Below are 18661 nucleotides of genomic sequence, written 5' to 3' on the forward strand. Positions count from 1 at the left end.
TGATTCAAAATGGCGTGTTTGTAATATGAGAAGGGTCAATCTTACAAGCTAGTTCGGTTCGGTTTCTTACTCTTATTTTTTTTCCATTTGGGGATCTCTGCTGAGTGCGGTGTGCAAGACATAACTCCATTTCATGTCTTGCTTGCTCTCAAACGACTTATGGTACATTCCATAGAGAACAGTTTCATCCTTAGGCAAAGAAAAAATGGAAACTGTTTAGTTCACATTTCTGTCCTCTGCAAAGCTCCTAAGGAAACGGGGCAAAATTATATCATTTGACTAGAAATTAGCCATAATTTTCTGCCACTGGATTTGAGACCCTACTTCTATAGACATTTACATCTCTGGTTTATTAGTACTAGAAGCAAGAGGGATGGCTACAGTGGAACATTTTTCTCTTTGTCCATATTGCGTATGTTAACACAGTCTGCTGTGTGATCAATACCTGGACCCTGGCCCTGCTCCAATCCCCATTTGCTGAGGAGTTCCAGGATCTTGAATTCCACAATAGTATTGCTCTTCTTACCATCTTTCTGGTACTCTTTCACTTTCCAAGTTTTCTTGAGTGTCAGCACAAGAGTTAAAAAACTCAGCATATCCCAACTCTAACACAGCTAATGGAAATCGAGCCTAGAGCTGCTCTTCCTGTTGAACGATAAAGACTGTCTGCCTTTAGAGTGGCAAAAGTATTGTGTCCAGATGACATTTACATTCATTTTTGAAACATAGCCTGCAAACATTTCAACCAAAATGGAAAAAAAAAAGTGTGTGTCCTGGGTGCCCCAAAGTACCAGGAGCAAACGAGTATTAGGTACCCAATTAAATTTTACACATGCCCTTTTTATTTTCATATCTCCCCCAACTTCTGGACAGCCACCATCAGCTACTCTGACACCCCAAAATGCATCATTCTGTCATGTGACAGCTATCAATGATTCCACCGGTCGAAGAGCTGGCTGGTAGGTGGTCAGGTAAGAGGCGGGTTTTTTTGTTTTGTTTTTTTAAATCATATAGTGAGTGCAGTGTTGAGAAGTCTTATGCTCTGTGGGATATAAAAAAAAATAAATAAAAAAACAAAACTAAGAACTAGGCTTATACCAATTAAGCTACCACTTATCCAACCCTACCAGACAGCTCGTCAGCAGGTCCAATGTCACAGGATGGTGCTTCCCAGGGCTGCAGAGTGGGACAGAATTGGCCGGCTCACCCTCCCCTGGAAGCGGCTGGAATTCTGAAGGGATAGGAGCAATTCACCTAATGTGGAAACTGCTTATAATTCATTTCTCCTCGCTCTCTTTCCAGAGTTCATTGGCCATAACAAGCCGTAGCTTTAATTGGGAACCCTCGCCTCCCTTTTCACAGCCCAAGAGGCCTGAAACACAGTAGAACTGGCATGGTTCTGCTACACAGAGTGAGGGGCAGGCAGCGGGGGGACTCTGCACCTGTATTAGCGCTTGGTGGAGACTTGTCCCATGGCTGCAGAGTATGGGGTACGTGGGCAAACTAGAGATCAGTGCAACTCTCGCAGCTGCTGCCCAAACCCTTGTTGAGAGGAAACAAAGCAGGTTGTGGCATTTACTGCTTCCTGTGAGCTATAATAGCAGCTAGGAATAGCTAGGGGATGCTTTGTGGGTTGGGAAGAGTGAACTTTCCTTCCTTCACTGCCCATACATAGGGGACCCACACAAAGCCTCTCACTCAGCCTTTGCACAATTGATGAGAATTTCACCCTCGGGGCCTGATCCAAAGCTCAACGGAGTCAGGGGGAGTCTTTCCCTTGACTTCAGGGTATTTTGGATCAGACGCCATGATGAGCATCAATGGAACAACATTCAGTGGGAGCTGGATCAGGTGACTAGGCCAATGAATGGGAAATGTACATTAATGTCGATAAATGTAAATTAACACACCTAGGAGCAACTGACCAAACCAAGGGACACCGATTAAAATGGAACAATTGTGCAGCATGCTGACAAGGAAGAAGCTGTAAGAGTGATTGTGGAGAATTCCTGAGAGCCATCAGCCTAATACGCGGCTGCAGTTAAAAAAAAAATCTAAAAATAAAAAAGGCAGAAAACACTGAAATGCATCAGGAGCTGGGGAGACTTCAAATCAAAAGAAAGGAGGCTGGTGCTTTAGAAAGCACTGTTTAGACCCACAATGGAACACTGTATTCAGCTTTAATCACACTCTCAATAATGGAGCTGCCCCGAAAGTGGTGCAGTAGTGAACAGCCAGGATAAAGCCAAGTTAGGGTGGCAGAGTGTACTTGTCATGTTCGCAGATATCACTAGCATGAGCGTAGCCCATTACTTGATTGTTTATACAGCACATTATTTTTTTCTTCCCCGTTCCTCCAGCATCAGAAGTAATCAGGATTCCATCCAGAACATGGAAAATAAGGGCTGGAACCTTTGGGCTCTTTCTATGCCTAGCTGAGCTAAAAATAAAGGGAACAAGCTCGTTGAGCTAAGTAGCGTCTCCATTCTAACAATCTTTATGCCCTTGAAATTCAGTCTGAAATGGAGCAGGCTGTGCTATTTCCTCACCAAAAATCAATACAAGCAACAGGCTAAAATGTTCTCAGTTACAATCAAAGAGTATCTGGGGAAATGATAGATATGTTAAACATCACTAAACTTAAGGCCATAATAAAACAGGAAATCTTTTTATTTGCCTGAGAAAACAACATGGTGCAGTGGATAGATACCATATTAGGATCCAGAAAACCTGGATTCTATTCCCAACTTTGCTACTCTCCTTCTGTATGACCTTGGGCAAGGCACAATCTCTATAGGTCTCAATTTCCCCATCAATAAAATGGGGATAATAATGCTTACTGAATTCATAAAATGGTTTGAGAGCTACATATGGGAAGCACAAATGTGCTGATTATTCTAAAAAGCAGGAATATCTTCCAGGAAGAAACTGGTCAATTAGCAATATACATATTTCACAGAGAGGGATTTCATTTAAATTCCTCCTACTTGCAAAAATATTTATTTAATGAAAATATTTTTAAAAAATCAGAATACATGGACAGTAGAATAAAGAAATGCCATATCATGCAATGCTGTACCGCAAAAGAGTCTCCCACAGATCTGACCTCTGATTTGTACTAATTAGTTCAAGTGACTTCCTGGAAAATATGTAAACCCACATTAGAGGCCCAAACCTCTAGACTGTATTCATGCAAAACTGTTTTTAAAAGGCACAAATGTATGAAATACAAATGGAGTATTAGCCTTCAAGCCCAATTTCTTGACTGTAATAATTGTTTTGTGTTAAAAGCGTAGGAGTTCTATGTAGGTTTTTGCTTCCATCAAACCAGTCTGTAAGAATTTGTCATTTTAACTGTTCCCTGAACACACACACACACACACACACACACACACCCCTCGCCACCCACCCAGCCAACATACAGTTTACTCAGTAGAACACATTTCATTGCCTGAAAACGAGAGATTTGCAATTAATATAATGATACAACTTTACGCAGGCACTCAGGAGCCATTGAACATATCTTAAAGTAAGATGTAACTCCTCGCAGCAGCCAGTCTTTTCAGGTATCTCCGCTGCCTCAGCTGGCCACTGGCATGAGTAGGGTCTTTCTCTGCACACAGAAAGAAGAAAAGGGTCAGTGCAATGTCCCCTAAAAAGAAAATAAATAATTTTTAAGAGACCAATTTTTGCCATTTACTCACTGTGACTCTTATTTTTTTATGAGATTGGCACTTTTAAAACGCTGTTGTCGGCTAAGGAATATATTCTAGATTGTAGAGATTCCTAATGTGTTTTTTAAAAGTTACACCACAGCCCAGTTTACTTTTGTTTGTTTTTTAAATAACCAATATGGGGGGGGTGTTATTCCAACAAAATGGACATGAGCTTCCCCTACTGAATCTGCAGCTACAAAAACAGATTCTTCAGAGGGCTCTGTAAACCTAATTTATGACACTGGTTCAAGGACAAAGAAGAACAGCAGAAGAGGTTATGTTAATCCCAGCTCTGTGAGAAACAAAACAATGAGAAAGGACAAGAGTGCTACCAAAAGACATTCTGGGCCTGGTTTTGATCCCACTGAAATGGTTTTACACTGGTCTACCACTTCCCACCTCCGTGAAATTATTCTTGATTTACACAGGGGTTAGGAGGCGAGCAGAATCTGGCCTGTAACATCAAACTTCTTTAAAAAAAAGAACTTCACATAATGGGGAGAAACCCTGAATGCTACAAAAATGTACATGATAGTGTCTTTTGTTTTACAGAGAGATTGATGTCTTAGAACAACGTACACCACACTATACAGACATTCTCAGCAGCTGTTTTATCTAATGGAACACACACAAACACACACACACACAAATAAATGTATTATTGTGCCATTTAAAGGAAAAAACTCACGTTTTAAAAGCTGCAATACAGTGTTCCAATGAGCTGAAATGTGGCTCAAAATATCCCAAAACCTGGAGTAGCTAAAAAAGACACATTTTAAAAAAAATAAACTAAATCAAGTACAGTAACATTATTTGTTACTTTAAAATTACTGTCCATTTTCTACTGCCCCACTCAAAAAAATAAACAGATGATATGGGGCTGCCCATGATCCCCACTGGCTGAATTTTACACTATTCTAAAGTGATTTTTGGCCAAATGTTTTTTTATACTGCATAGAAGTTTGGAGGGGAACAAATATATTCATTTATCATTAGGGTCTCTTGCTATTTCAAAAGCAACTGCTGACATCTATTGGCAGAAATTTAGAAGGACGCTCATTTTACAGACTTCAGAAGGGATTGGTTTTTTTCCCTTCTAGAGACATGCAATATATTAGGTTATTATTTGTATTATCGTAGCACCTCTGATACAGAATGGGACCGACTCCTGTCTCAGGAAATCATCGCAATCAGAACTCTGTTGAACTTGATGGAGTTAAGCTGGTGTAAAATCAGAGTAGCTGAAATCAGAATCAGGTTAAATCCTTCTCCTTCCCCCAGTATTCTGTGTTTCTTGCGAACATCTGAGTCTAGAAATAAGCTTTTAAACATGGGAGCATAATGTTTAAGCATGGAACGCTAATAGAAAGTCCCAGTATTACATTTGGATGGTCAAACTGGCACAAAGTAACACTTAACTTCCACAGCACCTGGAAGATCTCAAAGCACTTTGTAAACACTGACTATACAGAGATGGCTATGTGATATTATCCCCATTTCATAGAGAGGGAAACCCAGGGACAGAGAGGCAGAGTGCCTTCTCATAGAATATCAGGGTTGGAAGGGACCTCAGGAGGACCAATCCCCAGACAGATTTTTACCCCAGTTCCCTAAATGGCCCCCACAAGGATTAAACTCACAACCCTGGGTTTAGCAGGCCAATGCTCAAACCACTGAGCTATCCCTCTCCTGCTAGTTTGTGTAGAGCCAAGAATAGGACACAGCTCACCCACCTCACACTCCTGGGCTCTTGTCCAAGAGCACCCTTTCTCTTTTATACCATTTTACACTCCTAAATGCAGGAAGCAGAATTTTTACATCCTACCAAAGCACCCAAAATTTTGCTTATATTAGCAGTCTTGTTCATTGTCAGATCAAGTACCCTAAAATACGCATTGCTGACACCCATGCAAAGTAACATCAAGTAGGCAGGGTGGTGATAAAAATTCCTCTGATTAAGTGGCCACTGTTCGAGATGCAGAGACTTCACTGATAACATTTTCACAGGTTAAAGTCAAAACATTGTAGTAGTCATAAATAAAGAACAATGTAGGAGAGCTAAAGAACCTCATTAAGGAGAGCTGGAGTCCAGTTATTTTTTTTCCATGAAGAATCCACCACCCCACCCTCCCAGCATAATGCAATTAGTATTTCAGGCTGAGGAGAAGCTCACTTAAAAAAAATCCTCTGCACTGTTCTAATGAATGGGACCAAGACAGAGAAAGAGCAGACACACTTTCCCCCCTAATTTTCGACAAGCTCTGGAGGTAGCTGACTTGGGTGAAGAACATGAACTCAAGGGGGAAGCAGGACCATGCTGGGCCACAGCAGAAATGCAGTAAGGTCTGGGATGACCTGTTCCAATATGAAAGCCATCATATCTTAAGTAAAATAACTGCAAAGCCATCATGAGAAAGGTATAAACATAACACCAGACAAGAGGAAGGAGTCCTCAAAGCTGATTCTGGCCATAGCAAGGAAGGTTCTGTATGGGTCTCCACTGACTTCTGCAACATTTGCACTGATGCTAGTGTAATATGGAAGAACACACTTAGAAGATGTTCAGCAATATAGTGGCAATGGTTTAGCCCAGCACAACATTGGTTCAGGAGAAATCCTTCAAGAAAGGGACAATAGAGTGAAGCTGCCTTGGTTATTCTGATTTTCTCATCCTTGTCATATCCTTCCCATTTGTCATAGTTGTTGATGGCAACGGACAATGGATTCTCATGTTCACAGCCATAAGCAAGGAAAGAGGAGAATGAGACAAGGACAGTGTTCACCATCTACAGAGCTAGAAACATCTCCAGGATAACTCAAAGTATGTCTGTTGTAATGACTGTTACTCAGAAGGATGAAATAAAGTTGGGGAGTGAAGGGGACTGAAACTTAGAGAAAGGAAGAAGCTTAATTTTAGGCCAAGGAGGATAGAAGGAAAGGATGGTAAAGGATAGAGAGTGCACTTTCATGGTTACACAGCATAGACCATATTCACAATAATCTCTCATGGCCTATCTATTGCACACCAGCTCTCAGGCAGCCTGAAGACAATGTGCTGGCAAAATAGTAGTGACCAGAGAGACTCAAACATGCATTGTTACACATGTAGTAAACTGCACATAGAGCACTAACTTTTTATGGTGATTTATAGAGCATACATAGAAGAGATGATCCCTTTTCTGAGACTTCCCAGTATAAAATGGACAAATCTAGAATATGAGGATAGACGAAGGAAGAGGCTAAAGAAAGGAGGAACAAGGGTTGAGTATTGTAGAGGAAGTGAGTCATATAGATTCTAATTTTGTTTGTTTGTTTTAATTAGAGACTGGGGTAGGACAAGAGAAGAGGAACCGTCAGCAAGGAAGTGATAGTTAGTTAGTGCCTCTCTCGACTGGACAATTGAGTTAGCTACCAATAGTGGGTAAAGTTCACGAATGGTGATTCTAGAATAGATAAAATTGCTTTCCTGTTTCTTGCCAGTGTATCCAAATCATTTTATGTCAACTTGAAGTAGGGTAGTGCAGAGAGAGACGGCCACAGTAATGAGATGTTTAGCCATTTGTGCGTAGTTTGAGTAGAGACAGGCCCAAGCTGAAATGTCTGGATAAAAGAGTTAGACTCAGACTTTTCCAGAGTTTGGGGATATTCAGATCTGAGTTCACGGATCAACCCAGTGTACAGGTATAGACAAGCTGGAAAGTTCAGATCCAGATCCAGAGTTGTAGAACCTGAGGCTTTGATCCAAGCACATCTCTAACTTCTGAGGCATTTTCTGTATTCTTTCTGTGGATGCTGATGAGACAATATGATTTAAGATCAGCCCTCAATTATTTGGATTGTCCTCTATTCACAGGCCCATTAAACGCAACATCTTTGCCAGGAATTCATATCCAAAAACAGGGAAATTGCTACAGATTTTGGAAAAGGACGAAATGGGAGGCCGTAGAGAAGAAATATTTTGGAGAGCTGAACTTATTGGATTCAGTCAAAATGGAATCATATCCCCGTATATACAATATATAAAACCTTCAGAGATGCTGGTGCATGCATAGCTGTCCTCCACAGACAACGTGAGCCAGATGTGTTTATTAATTGGCCATTTCGGTTTTGCATTCAGTTCCTTGTGTAGATAAGTGTTCTCATGCCATTTGGCTGCATACGCAGCAGGGATTGAAGGATGTCATTGTTTCATCAGGATAACAAGACAGTGGAAACAAGATCTGGCAGTTTGGAAAGAAATTGTAGAAAATGTTATTGGCAGTGCCATGGCATTGATGCCAACTGTTTCCAGTAAAGGGCTAGTTATTCTCAGGTACTTACCATATGGCAGGAAAGTAAGAATTGGAAGCTTTATTTTGGAGGTTCTATTCGAATGCAGCAGAGGTGCGGTGAAATTAGCATTTGTAGGAATGTGGCATTCTTGGAACGTTGCTCTGCAACTCTGGCACTCATGAGATGGAGCAAGTGACTTTAGAGACAGGAAGGCTGAAAGCTGTTGAGCATTTCATTTTGAAGTGCTTGATACTGAAGACATCCTTTAAGGCCAGGCATATAGTTAGGAGTCTGAGAAAAAGTTGAAAGTTCTCTCTCTCAGTTCCTTGGCAGACTTGTCACAGGTAGCTGGTGCTGAATGCAGAAATACATTGATAGAGAATTCTATTCATATTCTGAACACTTACTTCCCAAAGAAGGTCTGGGGGAGAAATGTTATATGATCAGCAGCTCAGCATTAGTGTTTTGGAGCTATGGGTGATTTGTCTGGCACTTCCCCTATTGACCAGCACGTGTTTGTCTGTTGCAATAAGAGAGCATCTTTTGCAACTATCTAAGAAAAAGTGGGCACCAGGTGTTGACACCTCTCAAAGTAGGTAATGTAACTTGGGTGCTAAGTAGACTCCTACTAACTGCCTTGAGGGACAGCATGTCTTCAGAGGAGGGAGACTATCATGGTAGGTTGGTTATGAGTGCTTCAAGAGGCCAGATAAAGTATTCCTACCTCCTCTCTGCAGTACTCTCTGCTGGGCATATCTGTTGCCTTTCGCTCAGGATGTTTGTTTGGAGAATTGGAGGAATAGTGACACATGATAAAGAAAAAAGGGGAAATTATTTACCTGTCACTGTTTGTCACAGACTAGCTCTTCCTCTCTCTGTTGTGGGAGATTTGTCTTTGCGAGCATTGTCATTGCTTTCTGATCTGAGCAAGATGTGGGTTAACTGGTATCTTTATTGCAGCTATGCCTGACACTTCTCTTCAACTCCATGCTTTCTTCTTGGTGGAGATGTACCATTGCCTGAGATATTCCCTGCAGGATGAAAAGGAACAGGTACAAGTGGTGGCAAAGGACAAAGTGGACAGAAGAGAACTTCAGTGGCTCTCAGGATGTGGCAGGCTTTTTACCAATTCTGGGGCAATTCTACCTCCATCTGGAAATATTTAAGAGGAAAATAATTGAGACAATACCAGTGAAACATGTGCATGAAGGAGGATCCTTGTTTGAAGGAGGCTAAATATATTCATAAGATGAATTCCAGAAAAAAAATTAAAGCCCAGCAGAAGAAAGCAATCGTTTATTAGATATGGAGGACTCTTTTAAAGGTTTCAGGCAGCATATGGATGAAGTGGTACTCTTGCCAGCATTAAGAACTTTTTGCAGTAGTCTTCAACAAGGCCTGGGCTTCTTGTCTTTGCCTTGGTGAGAAAGCACAATGTTGGGAAGACAAACAACTGCACTTCAGAAAGCCAACTGAGATGAATGGGATTCCAGCTGAAAAATCACCTCAGCAGACCTAACTAATAGTCCATTCTTACCCTGCCCCAAATGGTCTTGGGCTTTGCAAAGTGAAGTCCATGGGAATTACAGTATATCTGCTTATGTCAGAGCTGAATAGCCCCTGGTTTTTATTCCTGCCTCTGCCACAGACTCCGTGCAACCAAGGGCAAGCTACTGAACCTCTATGTGCCTGCATTCCCCATCTGTAAAGTGGGCATGATAAGTCTCCCACTGCACATGGGGTTGGGGGGCCCAGTTCATTAATGTCTGCAAAATGCTTTCAAATCTTAGAATGTACAGTGCCCTATAAACACATAAATTATTAAAATCTGGGCATGACATTAAAGCTTTCAAGCTCTCATTTCATTCCTACCCTCACCCAAACACATCCTCTGAGGTAATGGGTACTACTGATGCACAATTTACTCAATGCTTAGAGGTCTCTTGTGTTCACAAAGTCATCTGATGCCCTTTTCTTACCCTCCCTCCCCCACTACTTCCTGAGGCCAAGCCTCAAAAAGACAAAGCTGTTTGAAAAGAACAGCTGCCATGGTGCTGAGTCAATACATACAGAGACAAAATAAAACATCCTGCATCTGTGGCAGTGTTTTTTTCAGTCACAGTATCACCAATGCAGAAAGCGCTGATGGCTGTTTAGTAAACAACAATGCAAGAGTGGGGAGAGAGGAAAAGAAGGGGGGGGGTTCTTTCAAAGAAATTCGCCATATCCTGAAATCTTGAAAACAATATGCTAATTCCTGCAATGGGGCAACCAAACAGCTGATGCTGCAATGCTTTGCTTTGAAACAATGATATTTCACTGATGTTCCACTTAGATGACTACTTCTAGCATTAAACAAGGGATGGAATGAGAGAAAATGGTTTGATTGTTTTTCACTGTTAAATGCAACAGGAAGGGCAAAATACTGCATGGTCTTTTTCAAGGACTACTTATCAAGAGAGGTATAGTTCATCTTATTCTGTACCTAGTAAAAGTTTGCAGGGGGGAGACCTGTCTGTATTCCACAATATTTCTCTCTCTTGTAACTATTTGTCATAGCATGATATGGGCTTGTCTACACTGGAAAATTACATTGTGTAAGAACACATGTTTAGCTAAAATAATGCAAAATGGCTTATCACTTAGTATAGACAAAGACTAACCTGTTTACCATTATCAGCTGCTAACAATCATTCCTAGGGTGGGTCACTGATTAATGCTGGGATGGACTCTAGGGTTAACCATGATAGCCCTTGGCCACATTGAAAGTTTTAACACGTGTTCTAACAAGATATAATTTCTCAGTGTATGAAAACCCCATGACAGCATTGAGAAATATTGTACAAAGACAGCAGGGACATTTTGGCCAACAAATTTAGAAACTTGGACCAATCCCTTTGAACTTTTGCTTCATTTCAATCCTCTGATTTCATTCAAGGCTGGAGAATGTTGTATTGATGTAAAAGACACCTGCAAAAAGCTTCTTTTTAAAAAGAGTGAAACCCCCCAAGCCATGTGTTCAAAAGCAAACTTTTAAAATGGCAGCCTCGCAAATTATATGAGCTGTCGGCCAGCTTTGTAGATGTTATGAAAAACAAATGTGCATGAGCAAATTGTGGCATTCATCATCCGTGAAAGAGATTCTGTACAGCTGCAGATTTGTACATTTGCTCTACAAAGCTGCAGAAGGCCAGTTTTTCAGAGCAACAAGCCAAATTATTTAAAAAAATTCTTTGCCTAGGAACATGTAATTTGTGGGTCTTCTAGAATTTTATTGTCCAGCAAACTAAGGATTTGTGATGGGGTATACTGGACGCTGGACCCTCTTAGACCCACTCACATAGTTTGAGCCATTTGGTGTGTTTTCTTCTCCATTCCTCCCCCCCTGTGCCTCATAGCAGAGGGAAGGTGATTTTGCCTCCTGGCTTCAGAATTTTGCATTTTGCTGGGAATATGTGTTTCAGACAAAGTGAAAATGAGGAAAAAAATATTTCAAGGACACAAATTATGATGTCAAATGCAATAAATTAGCACATAATCGAACAATCTCTATTAAATCTCCCTAGTCCATAAAAAATGTTTTCTATTGCACAAAAACTTCACTGCTATAAACAGAAAAGACAATATATTGGGCCTGATTATCATTTATTCTAAGGCCTCTTTATATTGCCCTGGCAGCTTAAAGGAGCCGTGTAGTGGCTATAAATGTAACTTACACCTACACTAACACCTCTTTACATTGCCAGAGTGATGTAGAAGGGTCTAGCTCAAAATGACAATCAGGCTCCTTGAGTTTACACTAGAAGCTATTTAGTGACGTATTTTAATAATTAGGCATAACCACGTGCTCTATATTGCAATAAGGTCAACCGCAGCAAAAAGATTTAGGATTACATTTTTAAAATCTGATTTTTTTTTTACTTTACGTACATGTAAACCCCTTTTTTAAAATAGTTTTGCCACAGACTATATTTAACTTACTACACACTTGGCTCTCAAATACCACGGTGATGAGCATGGCATAAGCAGAGTAGAAAATGTAGATGTTGTATGAAGTATAGAAATCTTGTGAATAATTCAGCAAGAGCTCAAGTGTGCTGAATCTCTGACAGAGGCACTGCAAGTGTATTTGGTAAACTGCAGTTATGAAATGCATTTTTCCAGGACTTGTTATAACTTGGTAAAATTGCTCAGGGCTGAAATGCTTTTATACACAGTTGTCTTAAAATTGTTTACAAAAAAAAAAAAATCACCAAATATCCTCATGGCTATTTAAGTTCTAGAAGTGGATTAAAGCACTTGAGTTTGAGGCTTTATATTTTAGATCATCTCTAACTAGAGTCCTTTCTTTTTTTCCAGCTCTCACTTTTTACCTTATTAACGAAAGGTATTTTCTTTGCAAGCCAGCCACTACTTCATACAGCTTGCTTTTACAGTGAAACATTTCAAGGCTTGGGTTCCAATCCTGCACACTTATACCCACATGTAACACCACAGAAGGGAATGAGCCTATTCAGCCAGGTACATTTACTTGGGTGTTTGATTATTCTCAATCAAGATCTCAACCTTGCAATGTTGCTTCTGTGTTCTAGACTCTCTTTGCACCCTTAACACAATGAATGAGGAGTTCTTCATAATCAGCCAGTGTAGACACATACTAACAATTTCCCCAGAATAGTTTTTAGTAGTGTGATGACACTGGCAGAGAATGGAGTAATAGAGACCTGGGGTGGCTGCATGGGGAGCAGCCAATAGAAGAGGGGCTGTGAGGAACAGTTATTTGGGGCTCAGCAGGCCCATATAAAAAGGGAGCTGCAGGGTCAAGTTCAGTTGCTGCTGGGAGCCCAGGGAATAAGGACTGTGTCTCTGGAGGGCTGAAAGAACTGTAAGCACCTTGGACAGAGCAGTGGCTGGTTCCTGAGACTGAGCGGCTGAGGCCCTGAGATAGGGGTGAAGAAGGTGCTGGGGCCATGGTGAAGTCACCCAGGGAAATAGAGCTGCATTGACCAAGGTTACAGAGGAGCAGCAAGATGCTACTATTAACAGGGTCCCTGGGTTGGGGCCTGGAGTAGTGGGTGGGCTCAGGTCCCTCACAACTTTCCACTGGAGAAGTGGCTGGACTGTTGGGAGAAACAGATGATGACCTAGCCAGAGGGCTCAGTTAAGAGGAGGAGGCTGCGGTTCTGAGAGCTGAGAGAGGAGCCATAGGCAGAAACAGAGACAGAGTGCTGGTGTGCAGACCGTGGATGTCTGCCTCGACCTAATCCCCAGCATGACCAAGAGGAGGCGCCAGTCTAGCGATGAGGGCTGTGTCCCGTGACAACTGGCATCTTCATTATCATTTTAATAGTTCCACGCAAATCTGGCTGACAACACAACTCCAAACGTGGAAGAAAACCTGCACAAAGCAGTGAAAGAAAACAGCAGAACTTGGCTGTCCTGATTGTACTCCCTCTGGAAAGTCACAAAAAGATGGTTTATAGGTCCTCTGCAACCAACATTATGATCATCAGGGAAGCAGGCCTGGTCCATATACCTATGTATCTTCTGCGCCTGTGAGACTGACAAGACCAAACAATGATCCTTGTACACTGTCCCTTTGGCAAATTATTCCTTATGCTAGCAAGAATGGAATGTCTGAGATGCAAAATAAGAGCACACATTGAGTCTGATTTGCAATGTATAAGTGTCTGTTTGGGGTGCTCTTGACACTTTCCTTGCATTAGCCAAAATTTAATCCCACAGATAGACAAACTACCACTTCAAAGGGAAAAAAAAGATAGAACATGAAATATCTGTTCAATACTCCAATACATTGTTTTTCTGCATTGTCACAGCTGAAACCATGATAATGTGCTGGATCAATATTTAGTTTGCTCTTGGAGAACCTGATATTTTAGACCCATCAATAAGAGCAGGATTGGCTTTAATCACCCAACACATTCACACTACTGCAGGAAAAAAAATCTGTTTTAGATCATAGGAACAGACAAATTAAACTTCAAATGTCGAGTGTTACCAATGTAATTCAAATGTTGCAACCTGCAGTGAATTATTCTGTGCCCCATTTAAGAGTGAGAACATAAACAACTTTTACTATGGCAGCACTGAAGCAGTGCAGCGATATGACAAGCCAAGTATCTAAGGGCAGGCCAAACCTTGCATTCCTTACTTATACAAGTTAGCTCTATAGAAGTTAATATGATTACTTGCATGAATAAGATGAGCAGGATTTGGTCCAGTATCTATATTCATCAGCTACTCCTGGGAAAATTCTGCACCACTGAACGTATGGAAAATTAATGAGCTGTGCATATTTTTAATTTTTTGCACAGAAAAAAAGTTTCTGCCGGAAAGTTGCTGCAGTTATTCCTTTTTCCCCCACCAGAAACAGAGCAGCAGCTCCCGGCCAGCTAGGGAAGAGAAAGAGCCTGCCTTCTTCAGAGTGTCTGTTGGACCAGGTCAGGAGCCTGGGGCAATGGGAAGACAGTGTGGGGCTGCTGGGGAGGGTCACATAAGGGCTAGTGGAGGAGGACAGACTGGGGCAGGGGCTGAATGGGAGTGGAGGCACAGGGCCAAAGGGGGAGGGAGGTGCATGGCCACATGGGTCGGGGGGGAGGCAGAGTGGGGGCACAGAGACACATGGGGACAAGGGGAGTGGTGCAGGGCCACATGGGGATGGGGGCAGTGGGTGTCTGAGTGGGGGTGGAGGGACACATGGACAGGGGGTACAAGGACACATGGGGGTATAGACACACATGGGAACAGGGGCAGATATGCCTGACTGAATGGGAGATGCTAGGGGTCAGCCAGGGTCTGCATGGGGGAAGCTCCCTAACAATCCCTCCCCACTCCCCCCAAAAATCCTGTTCCATATTTTTCCCACCCATACCCAACAACCCTCCAAGCTCACACACAGGTTCCTTCCCAGCAATTACCTCCCTCTCCCTCAGCTCCTGACTCGCCCAAACCTTTGCACTCAGGGGCAGCTCCAGGCACCAGCACAGCAAGTGCATGCCTGGGGCGGCACGCCGCGGGAGGTGGCCTGCCGGTCGCTGTAAGGGCAGCAGTCAGGAGGCCTTCTGTGGCATGCCTGTGGGAGGTCCGCCAGTCCCATGGCTTTGGCGGCAATTTGACGGCAGATACGGCGAATCTGCGGGACTGGCAGATCACCCACAGAAATGCCGCTGAATCCACGTGACCGCAGGCCTCCCGCAGAAGGTCGCCTGACTGCCATGCTTGGGGCGGCAAAAAACAGAGCCGCCCCTGTTTGCACTGCTTCTGAGGGGTGTGGGAAATCCGGTTCGATATTCTAGTTTACATGAATTATTACTCAGAGTTCTGTATTAATATGCCTAGTAAGGAATTTGTCAAAAAACATTTCCTGAATCTTTTTTGCTGTCTGTATTGTTACAGACATACTTGTTGACAGATATTTTGAAATAAATGACCAAAAATAATTGAAACTGGTGTGATTATATTGTGTTATTTTGGCAAATAAAATATGCAGAATTTGAAAATATTGTGCGCAGAATTTAATTTCTTTGGCACAGAATTCTCCCAGGAGTAATCTACGGGCTTGTACACACAACCATTTATGTTGGTATATTTTACATCACTCAAGGGTGTGAATAAGCCACCCCCTGAGCGACGCAAGTTGCACCAACCTAAGCACCACTGTGCACAGCACTATGTCAGTGAGAGAGCTTCTCCCACCGACATAGCTACCACCTCTCATGGAGGCGGTTTTATTATGCCAATGAGAGAACTCTTGCCCATCGGCATAGAGCATTTTCGCCAGATTTACTACAGCAGTGCAGCTGCATCAGTGCAGTTCTGCCATTGTAATGCTTCAAATGTAGATTAGCTCTACCAATGCTATCCTGCTCCCATTTAATTTGGTGGCAAAAGTCTCATTGACTTCAGTGGGTGCAGGATCACCCACTGAAGTCCCTCACATAGACCCTAGACAGCTTGCAAAAAAAATTCCAGCTGTTATCTGCATATGCTGTTTTACGTTGTTTTCTTTTGCATTCTCAGGAGTTTGGAGCACAAAAATCCTACTACAAGAAATACGGTTGTAAATCACTCGCTGTCTTTAAAATTAAAGTCGTGGCGCATGAGGCAGCATTAGTATAAGTGAAAGAATCAACAAGTTAAGAAAGGTTAATAAAAACCCCTTGTAAACTTACCCCAAAAAATCTGATAGGGATATAAAAGCAGCACATAAAATACAGAAAGACATAATTTCTGCCGGAATCTAGACACAAATATATTTAGGATTGGTTCCACTTTGTTTGTTTTAGTTCCGCTATAATGCCCAGATTTGCCTGGAGCTGATTCTCACTGCTACTGAAAGGAAATAAAGTTTAACATGTCAATTGAAGATTGGATTGCCATGGATCTCTCTGACAAGCAAAATTGTCTGATTTTAAAAATTCTTGACATCACTAACATCCTCTCTAGAGGCACAAACACCTTGGTTAGCCTGAATTATCAAAAGTGGATAATCCTGCAAAAATATTTAGCAAGATTATTAGACCTTGCATATTAACAAAGGGGAAATAACCATCTCCTTAAGCATTAGAGGCCCAATGTAAAGTATTTCTCAAATGTAGTTACAAGACAATGGAACCTTTTACCACTCTTTGTTTCCTATTCCTGTCACCAAATTTTCTCCATTCACCTTACCAGCCTCCATTGGGACCTGATCCAATATCCACTGAAGTTAATGGGAGTCAGAGCTTTAGTGACCTGGCAAAATGCCATGGGGACAGACAGGTCTTTGGCACATGCCTTTGACAGAGTGCTCCAGGTTCAGGTACCTCTTCTCCTCCTGCTGTATGTCCTCAGGGTGGAGAGACAAGGACAGGCTGCATGACTTATTGCAAACCACTTTAAGACCCAGTGAAAACAAAGTAAGAGAAAATCATATCAAACAGAAAACAGACAGTATGAAATCAGATCCAGCCTGACACTGGCTAACAGCTTAACCACATAAAGTACTATTTTATTATTAGATTACGGTGATTTCAGCAGGTATTCACTTGGATCTTGGGGCTCAGATGTTCATGGCTCATTCCATCAGGTCTTTTCCCTTTCTCTCTTGCTTCTTTTCAGTGTTCCAGCATCTCCATGGCATACACTGAATCAGACAACCACCCCGGGGTCCAATTCTTTTTCTTCTGGACCCCCAAAGTAGCGAGGGGTTAAGTCTTAACTTGCTCATTAGTTAAGACAGGAAGGAAGACATCCTTTGTAGTAATATTTTCACAGTAAGGTTAGCACTTACCACAGATGGTGTCCTCTCTCTGGCTGCAAACTTCTAGTAAGTTCTTATTTTATTCCAAAACATATAGACCTGTTCAGACTTATGTAATAACACCTAAAGAGCCATATGGGTATATACATTTATCTACCATCACCACCCCATGGCTTCTTCCCATATTGACAGAGCCTATTAACATGTAAATCTTCCTTATCCTGAGCTCTGCAGTGCTGTTGTAGCCATGTTGGTCCCAGGATATTAGAGAGATTATCTATTATCCCGACCTGACATGTGAATCTTTCAAAACAATTTAACATTCCCTTTTCCTCACCCTGAAGGTGACTGTTTTCCCTAGCCAAGGAGCCTTTTAAATGCTAATTAGGCATTCAAAGTCTTGGCTTAAAGTGTTAAACGTGAAGTCATTTATCTCTCTCAATTTTTTAAAAAGGGACCAAACTTTGTTAATTCCAATCTGTCAGTAACTCCAGTCAGTAGCCAAGGATGGTATCCCTATGGTCACAGGCAGGATGCACCATGGCATAGTGATAGAAAGGTTTTATCAACACTTGTTTGGGAAGAACTGTATAATTCACTCATGGTTACACTGCTCATGAGTAAATAGTCATCCTGGTTAGATTTGTATACCAACCAACACCGTCACATGCTTATATAATAACATTGGCGCAGGGAAGAGGGTCATTCCAAATGAATGATGATAAAACCTTTATGCCACACCAAATCACATATTCAGTTGATGCTAGGGATGAAATTCCATTGGACTCCAATAAGGCTAAGCTATTACCCTATATATTTAGTATATGTGCAGGAGCAGATACATGCATGCAACGTGCATATGCTGAGTTTAAGAATTTTGTTAGGCATTACTTGTTTAATCAGTGGATTAAAGTACATTTCTGATACAGCTTCAAAGAAAATAATTATATCTACACTTCAAACTACAAGATATGCTAGGAGCTTCTGTTATACTGTGTAAGTTGACAGGTTTTAATTTAAGTAATGGCAAACAAACAGAGTACTTAGCCATAAAGCCTTCAGAAACCCTTTTTTAGGCTTCAGAGAGTTGTACTGCAGTACAAAAAGCCTTGGACAGCAAAACAGTGGCTGAATAAAGACAATGTCATCAGTCTCTTATTGATCAACAAAAGGTTCAAAGATGTCAGACAGTGTATGAAGGTACCAGGAAAACTAATGTATATTCTGTCAGATGAGCCAGTATATTGAGTTATGTGCCCATTGAAAGTTAGTTTTAGAATTTTTAGCCCAGTATCCTCCTTGATAAATATGATGATCCGTACATTGTTGTTGAAAATCTTCCTCGTGTTATTCAGCATTAGGATGGGGATGCTTACAGCTGAATCTACTAGCTAGATAGGGATACTAGCTC

At 41.7% G+C, this 18661-nt stretch overlaps 1 long non-coding RNA gene across 1 annotated transcript in view; it reads right to left on the reverse strand.

The window, feature by feature from the left end:
• Window positions 1-1875: 1875 nt before the first annotated feature.
• LOC135972970 (uncharacterized) overlaps window positions 1876-18661 on the reverse strand; it is a 62993-nt gene continuing 46207 nt past the window's right edge. The window contains exons 3-4 of the long non-coding RNA XR_010589590.1: window positions 4405-4475; window positions 1876-3613 (exon numbers count right to left, since the gene is read on the reverse strand). This is a non-coding gene — a long non-coding RNA (uncharacterized LOC135972970). The remainder of the gene's footprint in view (window positions 3614-4404; window positions 4476-18661) is intronic.

The sequence above is a fragment of the Chrysemys picta genome, chromosome 8 (assembly GCF_011386835.1).
Source record: "Chrysemys picta bellii isolate R12L10 chromosome 8, ASM1138683v2, whole genome shotgun sequence".
Taxonomy (NCBI): Eukaryota; Metazoa; Chordata; order Testudines; family Emydidae; genus Chrysemys; species Chrysemys picta.